At 39.7% G+C, this 16,250-nt stretch overlaps 2 long non-coding RNA genes across 2 annotated transcripts in view; one reads left to right on the top strand and one right to left on the bottom strand.

Annotated features, from left to right (window-relative positions):
- LOC135109096 (uncharacterized) overlaps window positions 1–16,250 on the bottom strand; it is a 76,780-nt gene that overhangs the window by 8,367 nt on the left and 52,163 nt on the right. Inside the window, exon 4 of the long non-coding RNA XR_010272574.1 lies at window positions 6,913–7,020. This is a non-coding gene — a long non-coding RNA (uncharacterized LOC135109096). The remainder of the gene's footprint in view (window positions 1–6,912; window positions 7,021–16,250) is intronic.
- The window catches only part of LOC135109098 (uncharacterized), a 41,848-nt gene continuing 30,663 nt past the window's right edge, over window positions 5,066–16,250 (top strand). Inside the window, exon 1 of the long non-coding RNA XR_010272576.1 lies at window positions 5,066–6,041. This is a non-coding gene — a long non-coding RNA (uncharacterized LOC135109098). The remainder of the gene's footprint in view (window positions 6,042–16,250) is intronic.

Genomic DNA, 16,250 nt, shown 5'->3' with positions numbered 1-16,250 from the left:
CTTTTTCTTTTTATCTCATTCCCTTATATATACATTTTTTTTTCCTTTGTCTTTTCCTTCACAACAGAGAAGCACGACAATGCAAGGGGACAAATACTGACAAGGAGCTCGGCATCTCCATTAATAATACATGGGTGAATGAGATGGGAGACCAGCTGATATTTTTTTCACGACAAAATGGAGGCTATAGTCAATACCAATAATACTCGGTGGTATACGGCCGGTTTTTATTTATTTTTTTTTCCTTTTGTGTAAAAAATAATAATAATAATAATATTATTATAGTCGAAATGAAAACCGTAACGTCAAACTGTTAAAAGAAATCCTATAGAAGATAGCAAAGGAGAAACATACACTAAGTTAATATATCATATTAATAATCCTCAATTGGTCATCTTCTTAAATATGCAATATATATTTGATCTCCATTATAAGTAGTTTAAATTAAAGGTATCGAAGCGGCATAAATAGCTTCCAATAATTAGTTGCAGTAATTAGGGATTAACTTGATAATTAAAAGGCATAGCATCTCAGTATATTAACATGACAATAGTAGCAGAGAAAAGAAAACGTGCTGCTGATGGTTAAATGGCAGGAATGTAAAGAAATACGAGAACAAAGGCAGGAATGTAAAGAAATACGAGAACATCTTTTTAAATTCTCACTCTCTTAACATAAACAAACACTTATATAAGCCACACTATTTTATTTTCTTATAGTCACATATCTGCTGCAGATAACGAAAGATGAACAGCAACCTTATGAAGCACGGTGAAGAGAAGTATTCGAACAACTAATATTAAAACAGAAGGAAACATTACAGAAAATAATGATAATGCTAGACGTCTGGCTTGACACAGATATTGCAAATATCATCTGCATAATATGCAGATGATATTTGCAAATAACAAGTAACACACAATATATTATATTGTGTGTTACTTCCTGAAGCCAAAAAGTGTGGTATTGCTTCCTGTCACGACCACCGCAGGGAACACAACCAAACTTTTCACTACTGGTAAGACTTCCGTTGATCAGGAGGCCATCAAGGCCGCGCCAAAGTATACATTATTCGGGCAACAATGAGATATACCACACCATTCTGTACATAAGTTGAGGCCATACTACTCGTATTCCTGACCTTCTTGGAGATAAGCCCAACATTCTTGATCTTTTCCTAACCTCTAATCCTTCTGCTTATCCTGTTACCCTCTCTTCTCCGTTGGGCTCCTCCGATCACAATCTCATATCTGTATCTTGTCCTATAGCTCCAATCCCTCCTTAGGATCCCCCTAAGTGGAGGTGCCTCTGGAGTTTTGCCTCTGCTAGTTGGTGGGATCTGAGGAGGTATTTTCCTGATTTTCCTTGGAATGACTACTGCTTCAGTGTCAGAGATTCCTCTCTGACACCTCTCTTTATCCTAAGCGCATAACAGAGGTGATAGTGTCTTGTATGGAAGCGACCTAAACCTTCCAGACCTTAGTTTAACACACCCTTTTCTCGTGCTATACATGATAGAGAGGTGGCCCACAAAAGATACTTGTGCCTTCTATCACCTGAATCTCATGAGCTTTATATTTCTTCCCGGAACCATGCCAAGTCTCCAACTAGCCGACAAGTTCTCCAACTACCCAAAAACTCCTTCATTAATAGAAAGTGTCAAAATCTTTCAAGATCTAACTCCCCTCGTGATTTCTAGCACCTAGCCGAAAACATCTCCAATAACTTTCCTTCTTCTTTCTTTCCTTTATTTCGACCAGGTGGCACCACTGGTATGACATCCATCTCTAAAGCTGAACTCTTCGCTCAAACCTTTGCTAAGAAATCTACCTTCGAGGATTCAGGGCTTGTTCCTCCCTCTCCTCCGCCCTCTGACTACTTTATGCTACCTATTAAAATTCCTCACAGTGATGTTTTCCATGCCCTCGCTGGCCTAAACTCTCGGAAGGCTCATGAACCTGATGGGGTCCCTCCTATTGTTCTCCGAATCTGTGCCTCCGTGCTTGCACCTTGACTAGTCAAACTCTTTCAGCTCTGTCTGTCAACAGCTACCTTTCCTTCGTGCTTGAAGTTTGCCTACATTCAGCCTGTTCCTAAAAAGGGTGACCGTTCTAGTGCCTCAAACTACCGTCCTATTGCTCTAATTTCTTGCCTATCTAAAGATTTTAAATCTATCCTCAACAGGAAGATTCTTAAACATCTATCACTTCACAACCTTTTATCTGATCGCCAGTATGGGTTCCCTTTCCTTACTGAGTGCTGGTCATCCTTTTTAGAGATTTTGGTGAAACTTTTGCTGTTGCCTAAGACATGTCAAAAGCTTTTGATAGAGTCTAGCGCAAAGCTTTGATTTCCAAACTACGCTCCTACGGTTTCTATCCTTCTCTCTGTAACTTCATCTCAAGTTTCCTTTCTGGCTGTTCTATTGTTGCTGTTGCAGACGGTCACTGTCCTTCTAAATGGTGTTCCTCAGGGTTCTGTCCTGTCACCCACTCTCCTATTCATCAATTATCTAAACCAAACTTCTTGTCCTATTCACTCCTACGCTGATGATACCATCCTGCACTTTTCCACGTCTTTTCGTAGACATCTAACCCTTCAGGAAGTAAACAGTTCACGCAGGGAAGCCACAGAACGCCTGACTTCTGATCTTTCTCTAGAATTTCTGATTGGGGCAAAGCAAACTTGGTATTGTTCAATGCCTCAAAAACTCAATTCCTCCATCTATCAACTCGACACAACCTTCCAGAAAACTATTCCTTTTTCTTCACTGACATTCAACTGTCCCCTTCTTCTACACTGAACATCCTCGGTCTGTTCATTACTTATAACGTAAACTGGAAACTTCACATCTTATCTCTAGCTAAAACAGCTTATATAAAGTTAGGTGTCCTGAGACGTCTCCGCCAGTTTTTCTTACCCCTCCAGCTTCTAACTCTGTGGAAAGGCCTTATCCGTCCTCTTATGGAGTATGCTTCACATGTCTGAGGGGGGTTCCACTCATACCGCTCTTCTAGACAGGGTGGAATCAAAAGCTTTTCGTCTCATCAACTCCTCTCCTCTGACTGTCTGCAGCCTTTTTCTCATCGCCGCAATGTTACATCTCTTGCTATCTTCTACCGTTATTTTCATGCTAACTGCTCTTCTGATCTTGCTAACTGCATGCCTCCCTTCCTCCCGCGGCCTCGCTGCACAAGACTTTCTTCTTTCTTTCACCCCTATCCTGTCCACCTCTCTGATGCAAGAGTTAACCAGTATTCTAAATCATTCATCTTTTTCTCTGGTAAACTCTGGAACACCCTGCCTACTTCTGTATTTCCACCTTCCTATAACTTGAACTGAAGACACTTATTCTTCAATTTTTGACTACCGCTTTGGACCCTAATCGGGGACCGCCATCTCAGTGGGCCTTTTTTTTTTTTTTATTGGATTCTTGTTGCCCTACGCCTATATCCCTTCTACATAAAAAAAAAAAAAATCCTCCATAGCCATCATCACTTGCCTATGAAAATGCAAATAAGCTTTTTAGGAGGCAATCATTCACATAAGGGCTGGTTCCCTTAAAACTTTTGGGCTCTAAATAGTAGAGAAGAGCTATAACAGCTCCTAGTTCCAGGCGCTGCAAGGAAAGAAGAGAAAGAAAAAGAAGAAAAAAAAACGTTCCTGATCGAGGAAACATGAAATGCTAAATTGGTATTTCTTTTACACAGGCAGGCTTATATCTTATCCGTCTCTCTCTCTCTCTCTCTCTCTCTCTCTCTCTCTCTCTCTCTCTCTCTCTCTCTCTCTCTCTCTCTCTCTCTCTCTCTCTCTCTCTCTCTCTCTCTATATATATATATATATATATATATATATATATATATATATATATATATATATATATATATATATATATATATATATATATATATATATATATATATTAATGTGTACGTATGTAGGGTTCCAGTATCGTGATAAGCGGATTTCCAGCATCATTATTCACAGATTCAGGACGTCTGCCACACCACATTCTCTTACTACCTGCCACCGGTGCTACCTGCCTCAATGTGAGTGGGCACCATGGCCAGACACGTCCCACACACACCCACACACTCTGACCTCACCAACTCTGACGTACACGACCAGGAATACGTTAGTGTGCGCTCCCTTAGGCCCTTTTTTTGTTTTAGTTTTATTTCTTGTCTGGCACAGGCAAGTCGAGAGAAAAAAATGGTCTTAAAGACACAAAATATACCGAAAACAGTTTTTAACTAAAATGCCGAATCGGTAAAGGAAAGAGAGAGAGAGAGAGAGAGAGAGAGAGAGAGAGAGAGAGAGAGAGAGAGAGAGAGAGAGAGAGAGAGAGAGAGAGAGAGAGAGAGAGAGAGAGAGAGAGAGAGAGAGAGAGAGAGAGAGAGAGAGAGAGAGAGTAGTTTTTGTTACAAGTGTAGGGTAATTTTTTACATGAAGAAAAACTTGAAAGAAAACAATTGTACTGTCTAGCAGAGGAAGTGAGAGAGAGAGGCAGAAGCGCAGAAGAATGTGGAGAGAAGGAGGGAGGCAAAGAGGAAAGATAAGAAGGGTCCGTTGATAATGAAAACAGGCATGGTGTCGTGTGTGTGTGTGTGTGTGTGTGTGTGTGTGTGTGTGTGTGTGTGTGTGTGTGTGTGTGTGTGTGTGTGTGTGTGTGTGTGTGTGTGTGTGTGTGTGTGTGTGTGTGTGTGTGTGTGTGTGTGTGTGTGTGTGTGTGTGTGTGTGTGTGTGTGTGTGTGTGTGTGTGTGTGTGTGTGTGTGTGTGTGTGTGTGTGTGTGTGTGTGTGTGTGTGTGTGTGTGTGTGTGTGTGTGTGTGTGTGTGTGTGTGTGTGTGTGTGTGTGTGAGAGAGAGAGAGAGAGAGAGAGAGAGAGAGAGAGAGAGAGAGAGAGAGAGAGAGAGAGAGAGAGAGAGAGAGAGAGAGAGAGAGAGATGATGTAAGGCTGAATAGAAGGGAAGAGAAGGGCACAGATGAGCGAGGAAGACATCATCGTTGCACTATAGACTTTGGTGTAGGTGGAGGAAGGCGAAATCAACGAAGCATAAGACGGTTACCGCTAAGGATTTAATCTTTTTCCATGGCGTGATTACAGAGTCGATACACCATCCTAAACAGTATGATTATTTAAAAATTATACCTTCAAAATTTTCTTCTCTGTGTTCTACCCTTTGTGTATTTTTACTAGTTTCTCCATCATGCCCTTTTTTTCTGTGCGATAATCATTTTTAATGTAAGGAGTATTCGATTTAGCACTGCTTGGAAATATAAAACTTGGAAAAGATGTCCATATGTTTCTTTTCACTTTGGTGTAAACCTGATTTAATTAAAAGGTACTTGTCGGCGAGTCTTGGAACAGTTAATTAATGTTCATCCAGGAGCCATAATATCATAAAAAAAATTGTAGATGGCATATTCGACTCTTAATGCTAAGTACTTTTAAGAATCAGTTAAAAGAGGTAAAATTTTTTCCTATTTTGTATCCCAGACTGTTGCAGTCTCACAGGTGTTGTAACGTCACCTGGAGCAAGATATTTCTAGAAACCTTCGCCTCCAGTTACCAACTTTGAACTTTATGAGGTAAATGGCCAGCAACATAAAATAAGCCTTCCATTCACACACGGCATGTGACATAGGATGGTCCCGGTGTTCGAAGTGGATGAGGCCCCTGTGATCAACAAGAAAGGCCTTTAGATTATTTCCAAATCAAGCCGATTTTAACAAGGTTTTGCCCAAGCTGTTATTATTGACCAGACAAGTTACTGGGGTAAGTACAAACACTTGCCTCATTCACTTAGCAGACAGCACCGACTGACCTTCCCTAATGAACAACAGAATACTCTTGCTGTCATTCAGTACGGGTTCTGAAGCGCAAAGGGATGGTGTGCTGTGTGCGGAGAGGGCTAGGGCGAGGGAGGTGGTGGCTGAATCCTTACTGGGCGACAAGGACGGGCGGCGGCGCTGAGGTGCGGGAGGCGGCCAGTCGCGTGCCGGCCGCTGCATCGTGAACACTTCCGCGGCACCCTCAGGTAATCGCCCCAGCCGGCACAACGCGACCTGTTACTTCGCCGACGGTTTGTACTGTTCTTGACATCTTGTCTGGCTCTGTATACGTGTGAAGACACATTATCCACAGAAAAGTGAATTGTTATTCTCTATTTCATCATTTTATCAAGAAACTTTTGAGCAAGAAGTCCACAGTGGGTAACAGGGTGGGGGCGGAAACTTCGTGCACCGTGCTGTGATATTTCAGCGATAAGCAAAAGCTTCTCGTCTCTCTCCCCCGGGGTGTTTAGGGGTGTTCCTAGCCAACCCAATCTTAATGCTTATTTTTCGTTGCGCTATTTTATTTCTTTATCTATTTTACTTATTTTTTTTTTTCAAGTTTCCCTAAGCAACGTTAAGAATAAGTATATGAGGTGCCGACTGAATCGCCACAGCCTCGTCATGGGTGTCCTCCCAGCTGATACCGGACGCATCACTCGTTTTACTCACGCAACTTTAAAACGGAGCCACCTTGAGGTAATTAGCACAAGTGGCAGTCATTAGTATGCGGGTAATTCAGCTCCTGGCGCTTTAGTTAGCCATTAATTCTCACATTTTACGTATACACTTTTTCGGTGTTTGTTTGGGTAAAGAAAGACGAACTGGACGAAAATAAAAAGAACGAAAAAAACGACAACGTTACTTTAACGAATACTACATGTTGATATTAACGGTTACAACACAGACAATATTAAAAAAAAAAGCTAACACCAGCTATTATCACCAAGACAATGAAATATACAGGGAAAGCAGTACTATATATAAAAACAATAATCCCGAGTGTTGCCGCAGGTCACAATACAATAATAACACACAAGATAGCATGAGAAGCGCTTTCTGCTTTCTCTCACCTACCGTAAAGATGACGCTGGGGAATGACATGTCGGCATGTTTGTGCCGCCGCTGCAGAGAATGATGCTCACGTGACTGGGATGACGACGAGGAGAGCTCTTCGTACATCACCTACAAAGAAAGAGAGCGAGAGGCTTATGCCATGATATAAAATCAACATTATAATAAAAAAAAATAAATAAATAACATTAACTTTAACCAAGTCAATTCAACTAATTAATTAACATGTATTTTTTTTTCTATCTCGTATTTGGATCATCCCACTTGAGTGGCGAGTATGGATGATGCAAGGATAAGAAAGAAAATGCATAGATGAAAAGTTCTTGCAATATAACAAAACGAGCTACAATTACTATAGCAAACAAAATCTCAGCCGCCACCACCACCACAACAAACAGCCCACACCTACACTTGACCACAGGATGTGCTGTTTTTAGTCACAGGTACACTAACTAACTCGGCTTTTTCCTTTCTGCTACCAAAACTTTCTCTCTCTCTCTCTCTCTCTCTCTCTCTCTCTCTCTCTCTCTCTCTCTCTCTCTCTCTCTCTCTCTCTCTCTCTCTCTCTCTCTCTCTCTCTCTCTCTCCCTTTCTATGTTCGTGTATGTATGTATATATATATATATATATATATATATATATATATATATATATATATATATATATATATATATATATATATATATATATATATATATATATATATATATATATATATATATATATATATATATATATATATATATATATATATATATATATATATATATATTCCAACCCGCGTTTCCCTTGAGTGATTTCTATGATGGGGAGAGGAAGAGTGCCTTTCAGGAAACTCCTTTCGTGTTATGTACCTCATATTCTATTTTCAAGAACTAAGCCTTCTTTTCCTTCGCACATTCATGAAAAGCAAACGAAGAAATACAGGATCCACTATTATTCGTAAGTGAAATATAAACGTCCCCTTTACAAGTAAAAAATTTCTCCGATAAAAATCCTCTCCAAGTAATATTGTTATTCATGTTGTCATGGGGGGAGAAGTGAGACATGCGCTGACACAATTCAAAGAAAAGAAAATGCCGGATCCATCCAAGCCACACCTTCTGGTACTATGTTGCAAAACCTGACAATGCTTTTCATCACTAATAATTCTTGAAATTATAGATTCATCATGCCCTTATGCAAAATATATAAATAAATAAATAAATAAATAAATAAATAATAAAAGAAAATCACCAACAGTGAATTTTTGCCATCCGACAGAAAAGAATTCTGCCATAGTAACAGCATGGGAGAGAAAATGTGAAAAATGTTTACTGCAAAATACTTCGTAAAATGTTTTCACTGATCCACAAATGACTTCTTAGTATTATAAATTTAGAAAGCGTTCACTATTTCTCTTTAAACTGACAAAGGTTAACCAATGTATCCTAACGACTTTCTTTCTAATCTTCATGCGGTAGGAGTCAGGTTATGCAATCAGAGTTAGATTAGAGAGAGAGAGAGAGAGAGAGAGAGAGAGAGAGAGAGAGAGAGAGAGAGAGAGAGAGAGAGAGAGAGAGAGAGAGAGAGAGAGAGAGAGAGAGAGAGAGAGAGAGAGAGAGAGATTATTCAAAGACTCTCATCAGGAAAATGTGTTAGCATCGACCTCACATAGAACTAAAAAAAAAAAACTATGGTGAAAAATAATCATTAACGTCAACAACTAAGATACACAAAAACGCTCACAAAAAGAACAAGATAAAAGTGCAAATTTTAACAAACATGAGGGCCACGCACTCCACAAGAACAAAACAATATGACAGAGAGAGAGAGAGAGAGAGAGAGAGAGAGAGAGAGAGAGAGAGAGAGAGAGAGAGAGAGAGAGAGAGAGAGAGAGAGAGAGAGAGAGAGAGAGAGAGAGAGAGAAAAGACAAAATCTTAATTTGAAATTTGTTCTTTTTTTGTAAAAAAAAAAAAAAAGCGTATGCAGCAGCTCTGTGTGCGTGTGTGTGTGTGTGTGTGTGTGTGTGTGTGTGTGTGTGTGTGTGTGTGTGTGTGTGTATTTTTCTGTCACCGTGATTCAGTTTGAGTTTCATATTTCAACTTTTTCATCGTCATTCGACCTTGCTATGTCCTGTTCTTTGTTATTCGTATTCTTCAGCGACTTTTTTCCGTTTTCGTCACGTTTCATTCTTTGTTCTTTTCTCCTTTGTTACTCTCTGTTCTATTTATTTTCCTTTTTCACATTCCTAATTGGATTAATTGACGCTTTTATAAGGGTAAAATGATTAACGAAAGGAGAGGTTTTAAGAAAATGAAGAGACTATTGTGTAATTTGAGACAACTCAGTCATGTTCGGCAAAAACTAAAAAATATATATATATATATATATATATATATATATATATATATATATATATATATATATATATATATATATATATATATATATATATATATATATAAGAACATAAGAACATAAGAAATAAGGGAAGCTGCAAGAAGCGACCAGGCTTACACGTGGCAGTCCCTGTATGAAACACTCCTACCTATTTCCATCTGTTATCCCCATCCATAAACTTGTCTAATCTTCTCTTAAAGCTCTCTAGTGTCCTGGCACTAACTACATGATTACTGAGTCCGTTCCACTCATCTACCACTCTATTTGAGAACCAATTTTTTCCTATCTCCTTCCTAAACCTAAATTTTTCAAGCTTGAACCCGTTATTTCTTGTTCTACCTTGGTTGCTGATCCTAAGAATTTTGCTTACATCTCCCTTGTTATAACCCCTATACCACTTAAAGACTTCTATCAGGTCCCCTCTTAACCTACGTCTCTCTAGAGAATGTAAATTTAACCGCTTCAACCTCGCTTCGTAAGGAATACTCCTCATCCCCTGGATCCTTTTAGTCATTCTCCTCTGTACTGATTCTAATAGACCTATATCTTTCCTGTAATGTGGGGACCAGAACTGCACAGCGTAGTCTAGATGAGGTCTGACCAGCGCCAAGTATAACTTTAATATTACTTCCGGCCTTCTACTTTTAACACTCCTAAAAATATATATATATATATATATATATATATATATATATATATATATATATATATATATATATATATATATATATATATATATATATATATATATATATATATATATATATATATATATATATATATATATATATATATATATATATATATATATATATATTGTAAACATTTTAGTGTGAATACGGTAAAACACCATAATGGGGAGATGATGGTGAGATGGTATAAGGCAAACTAGAACTGTGTTTTGTAAACAAGCTTTGACATACGTTTTATTTCCAATGTTCTGCATGGTCATACTTTCATTTTGTTTTTTCATGTTTCATTTAACAAGTACGTATAACCTTCTGCTTCTGCTGCGTCAGGATTTCTTTACTTTATTTTTCTTTGTTTTGTTATTGTGTTTATGTCTTGCTCATCTTTTATATTTCATAATCATTTATCATTTATTGTAATTGATTTTAATTTTCAGTGTCGCTTTTTTTTTATTTCTTCCTCTAGTGGTCCTTGGTTTGTGTTCGTATGTTAGTGTGCAACTATTTATTCGCATATCTTTTTTTTTTCAATCTTTCTTGCCTATGTTATTTTAAGAGCTTTTACTTTTCTATTTGGCCTTCGTTACTTTCCGTGTTCTGCTCTCTATTGGATTCTATTCACCGTTCTTGTTTTTCTGTCCTTTCTATCATGTCAGGACCGAATCCCCGTCTCAATTCATCCCTTTCTAGTCTTGCTTCTGGTTACCTCAATGGTACCAACCCATACTGTCCACACATCTAAAATAGGAATGCCTTTCTGTTTGGTTTGTAAACACCCACTGATCTTACGTAAATATTCTACAACTATAATCTCCTGTGTTCTTTGTGGTTCTATCTGTTTTCTTATAATCATGTATAGTTTATGAGTCTTTGTTTATCTGTCTACTTATCTTACTTTCCGTATGTGAATGTCTGTATGTATGTCAACATTGTGTCCATATATAAGTTTGCTCGTCTGTATTATTATGTCAGTTTATATCTCCCTGTTCCTGCCTTCTCACATCTGTCTTTGCCTGTCCCTGCTTCTCTCCTTGCAATTTGCCTGTCCATTTGGTTGCTTGTTAGTGCCTGTGTCTGCGTTTGTCCCCAGCACTCTGTCTGCTAATGCCTATCTGCTCCCATCCAACCCTAAATTTGTGCACGTGTTCCCCTGTTTAACTATCCGACGCTATCCTCTCACTCTCTCTCTCTCTGTCTCTCTCTCTCTCTCTCTCTCTCTCTCTCTCTCTCTCTCTCTCTCTCTCTCTCTCTCTACCCTGTACCAACGCAAAGCTTCTGCAATGTGCGCCACGGCTGATTTTTAAATTATTATTCCTCCCCGATCAATATTCCGTAAAGCAAATGCGATTACCTCAGCTGTGGTGGGACGGGGAGGGTGCGTCCGGGAAGGCTGTCGGTAATGGCAAATTTAATAAGGGAAATTGCTTCTTTGGAATGTTAATTAGGATGAGAGAAGAAGCTTAGAAGAGGCAGGCAGCGCTAGGGTCCGTCTCTGCCTAGGCACAAGTCCAGGCTACGCAATTAGGTGCATAAACCATCCGGGAGGAGGAAGGAAAAAAACAGAATCTAGTATTACGCTGCACTTCTTTCTCTATTAGTGAAAGTTTTTTTTTTTCCCCCTCCTCTATCTGTCTGTTTTCCACTTCAGTGTTCACATGCATTTTTCCTCTCTCTCTCTCTCTCTCTCTCTCTCTCTCTCTCTCTCTCTCTCTCTCTCTCTCTCTCTCTCTCTCTCTCTCTCTCTCTCTCTCTCTCTGTTCATCTATCTTTCTTTTTTTCTTTTTTTCTAACTACCTATCTATTTCTTTCTTTCTCCCTTTCTTTCTGTCTGTCTGCCTGTCTCTCTGCCTGTCTGTGTGCCTGGCCGTTTGTCTGTCTGTCTGTCTTTCTGTCTTTCTGTCTGCTTGTCTCTCTCTCTCTCTCTCTCTCTCTCTCTCTCTCTCTCTCTCTCTCTCTCTCTCTCTCTCTCTCTCTCTCTCTCTCTCTCTCTCTCTCTCTCTCTCTCTCTCTCTCTCTCTCTCGACGTGGTTGTTTGATTTCACTCCCACCAATGGGTTTAGTGCCACACCAAGGCCCTGGAACCTATCAGTCTAGTCTGCTTTTCTACGTAATTTTCTCTCGTTCATTTCATCAACATCCACCTCTTTACCGCAAAATGGTGGTTCCCTGAATAAATACACTCTCTGTCTCATTTTGTCTCAGCGTCTTGTGTTCTTTGTGTTTCTCTCGTACCATTTCTAGTTTCCAGAACATTATATATATTTTTTTCTCTCTCTCGCTCAGTTTCCCCCCTCCCCCAAAACATGCGGGTACGCTTTTTCTTCACCTCCTCAAACACCAGCCTCTTTCTGCTCTTCTTCCTCTCCACCTACATTATTTTTTTTTCTTTCGACCCTCTCAAAAACTTTGCACCTCACATTCTTTTTAAACCTCCACCCATTTTTATTTTGCCTCGCTTTTGTTCTTAGATCTCACTCATTTTCTCTTTTGCCGTCATACTCGCTCAATTTCTATTTTTTCCTTCTCGTCATTTACAGTGTGTATTTAGTATCCGCTTAGTGCAGGGAAATGTAGCACGGAAGGAGAAATAGACCATTTGTAGCTGGTCGCAACAAAACTGAAGGCATGGCTTAATTATGGACGCACACACACACACACACACACACACACACACACACACACACACACACAGAGAGAGAGAGAGAGAGAGAGAGAGAGAGAGAGAGAGAGAGAGAGAGAGAGAGAGAGAGAGAGAGAGAGAGAGAGAGAGAGAGAGAGAGAGAGAGAGAGAGAGAGAGAGAGAGAGAGATGAGTGAAGTGTGTGTGTGTGTGTGTGTGTGTGTGTGTGTGTGTGTGTGTGTGTGTGTGTGTGTGTGTGTGTGTGTGTGTGTGTGTGTGTTTTTTTTTTTTTTTTTTTTTTTTTTTTATGTAGGAAGGATACTGGCCAAGGGCAACAAAAATCTAATAAAAAAAATGCCCACTGAAATGCCAGTCCCTAAAAGGGTCAAAGCAGTGGTCAAAAATTGGTGGATAAGTGTCTTGAAACCTCCCTCTTGAAGGAATTCAAGTCATAGGAAGGTGGAAATACAGAAGCAGGCAAGGAGTTCCAGAGTTTACCAGAGAAAGGGATGAATGATTGAGAATACTGGTTAACTCTTGCGTTAGAGAGGTGGACAGAATAGGAGTGAGAGAAAGAAGAAAGTCTTGTGCAGCGAGGCCGCGGAAGGAGGGGAGGCATGCAGTTAGCAAGATCAGAAGAGCAGTTAGCATGAAAATAGCGGTAGAAGACAGCTAGAGATGCAACATTGCGGCGGTGAGAGAGAGGCTGAAGACAGTCAGTTAGAGGAGAGGAGTTGATGAGACGAAAAGCTTTTGATTCCACCCTGTGTGTGTGTGTGTGTGTGTGTGTGTGTGTGTGTGTGTGTGTGTGTGTGTGTGTGTGTGTGTGTGTGTAGACAATGAGTGCAAATATTTGAAAGAAGATAGCTCAAAAGATGATAGGCAAGGAGGTAGCTGAAGTGCCCTTTGTTCATCTCAGAGCAGTGAATCTCGCTAAATCACAGCTGACGTATGCAAGCGAAAAGATCCGTCTTAAGAAGTACAGCACGTCAGCGCTACTGCGGGTAAACTTGTCCGGGAAACAAAGGCCGGAAAGAACGTGTCTCTGCCGAGAAAGCCTCCTCAAGACTAAAGCAGAGCGACACTACCAGGGCTCTCGGGGTCCCGCCGCTGGTGCACCTCCAACCTACCGCCTCTTAAAACATGTATAAAACATCTATTTTTCGATGTCGCGTTGTTATATGCTTTTTGTCACGTGTTTTGCAGCGACTCCCCAGGGTTTTTTTTCTATTCATTTATTTTTTTGTTCCAGCTTTGTCGAAGTCTGGAATCATCTAACATTCGCTCATTTTATTTTTACGTGTATTAAGCGAGTAACCGTTCTCGTTTCAAGACTGCATCCAGCAGTTTTTTTGTTTTTTTTTTGAGTGAAATATTTAATGAAGCTAACCTGAAGGAAGTCTTAGTGGATTAAACATTAAAACGACGCCTGTCAGAAAATACATTCTGAACAAAATTAATGTGCAATGTGAAACTTCACAATGGGAGAAAGATTAATATACTTCGTGACTGGCCCGCGAATGCAGATATTGTGCAACAAAGTTTGCAGGAATACAGGCGCAGGAATAGGTACTCTTGACTGGTAGTGGAAGAGGGATAAAATCTACAGCCACCTTAATTTATTTATGAACTGAGAGATAATTATTAAACCATTTAAAATGTTCATAAGCAAAAAGTACGATAAATAAAACATTTCCCATGCAATCATGGTCAATGGAGGGCTACATTACAGGTCATACATTACGCCTGGCTTATTCATTAATTACTTAAACCAAAACAATAATCATTACAATATTTAACAGAATTCTGAAGTCGTAAAATGTGTAATCATCTTCTAAATATACGATAGTTCCATTTGATGCACAACATTTTCACAGTATATCAATAAACAGCTGTGTTCTCCCCTCACCGGAGATTAGGATCAGCTTTCAAAAAAGAAAGAAAAAACATCAAAAGAGAAATCTGTGTAATTCTGACGCACGAAAAATAGTACCCACAACAACTTTTTTTCCCTCCCCACACACCTGGCTCTGGTCCTGTCAAACGTACCCACAATATCCTCAGCCGCTGATATTCAGAGCCATTTTCTTACGCGGTATAAGGAACACCTGCGTTCCTTTTTTGACTCCCTATTCTCCGAGATTGAAAAAAAAAATACACAGCGTATTCTGAAAAGAAAAAAAATCATATCATACTTGCAAGATGAGGAAAAGATTATGAGGAAACTAAAAGAGACAAATGGAGAAAGACTAATGTTTGCTCAAGAGAAACTCCACTAGGAAGAGACGAGGAGAATGATCCACCTTGAGGATAAGGGACACAAGCTCTATCATGTCTGTGCACGACTATTGGGAAATAACGTACAGTGAGCCCTTGTCTTGTTCCCGAGAGGGTGAGTGGGTTATGACAAAGTGTTCGGCTCGACAGCCAAAGGTTGCGAGTTAGATACCGGTTCAGAGGCAGTTTATGGGTAGGACAGGTGGCCATCTCTCGTAACCCTAACCAACACCTGTGATCTCGTTGTTATTGCATGCTATTTTCATCAATTTCCGTCCTTTCCATATGACTGCAGACTACGTTTCTGTTAACTTACGCTCAAGCTTTACGTTTATCTGACAGGTCTTTATTTAGCAGTGTCAGAATTTAAATTTAAACAATAATGACATTTGACTATAAGTTCGTTTTAGGTATTTATCTTTAACAAGTAATCATTGTCAATTTGTGCATATGAAATTTAAGGTGTCAAGAACTCCATGGCGCTAGCACACACACACACACACACACACACACACACACACACACACACACACACACACACACACACACACACACACACACACACACACACACACACACACACACACCTAGCAACCATTCAGTCATGATGGAACACCAAATATCAGAAGCCCAGCAACCTATTAACTCATATTCAGCACCACAATCCATACTTTTGTAAGGAAGGGCGGCATCCAGTGGAGGTATTTCCGTGTCTCCAACCCAGCAGGAGATACTGGTACATGATGGCGACTATTCATACTGGAACAAGCTTTGCTAAATTCGAAACTCTGTGAAAATTAGGAATGTCTAGGAATGACTGATCTAGTTTCTGTGTGACTGTGGCAAGAAGCTCCTAAGTGATCACTGCATGGATGAGTACAATGTATAATGATATATTCAATGTCAGAGGGTGGAACCTTCTCTGCTTCTATGTAAAGTAAACTGCACTCATCATGAACCTAACCCATCTTAACGTCAGATAACATGATCTTACTTAATAAATCTTTGGGGGATGGTGGGGGGCATATTTTCTAGGTGATCTTTTGGATGAAATATTCGCCGCAATTTCCCTGTGACTGAGGGAACTAGCGCTACTTCATTCCTGGATCGACCATTCACTATACTCTGCCTCAGCCTTGTTGTGCCTCAGTAATCGACATGTTTTGGACTCAGTTATTCCTCATCGACAATCATCGTCATTAGAAACACAATAATAGGTGTCAACATAATTAGGTTAAATAATCAGTCCAGTGAACAGATTAACAAATCAAGCATCACACTATTTGTTATCAACATTACGCAACAGCAAGCATTTAGTGAGGCTCAAGACAGTCAGGAATCCTGATCAAAAATTTAAATTTTGAGTTAACCAT

Source organism: Scylla paramamosain, chromosome 18, assembly GCF_035594125.1.
Source record: "Scylla paramamosain isolate STU-SP2022 chromosome 18, ASM3559412v1, whole genome shotgun sequence".
In the NCBI taxonomy this organism is placed as follows: domain Eukaryota; kingdom Metazoa; phylum Arthropoda; class Malacostraca; order Decapoda; family Portunidae; genus Scylla; species Scylla paramamosain.
This window is presented reverse-complemented; position numbering and strand designations above follow the sequence as displayed.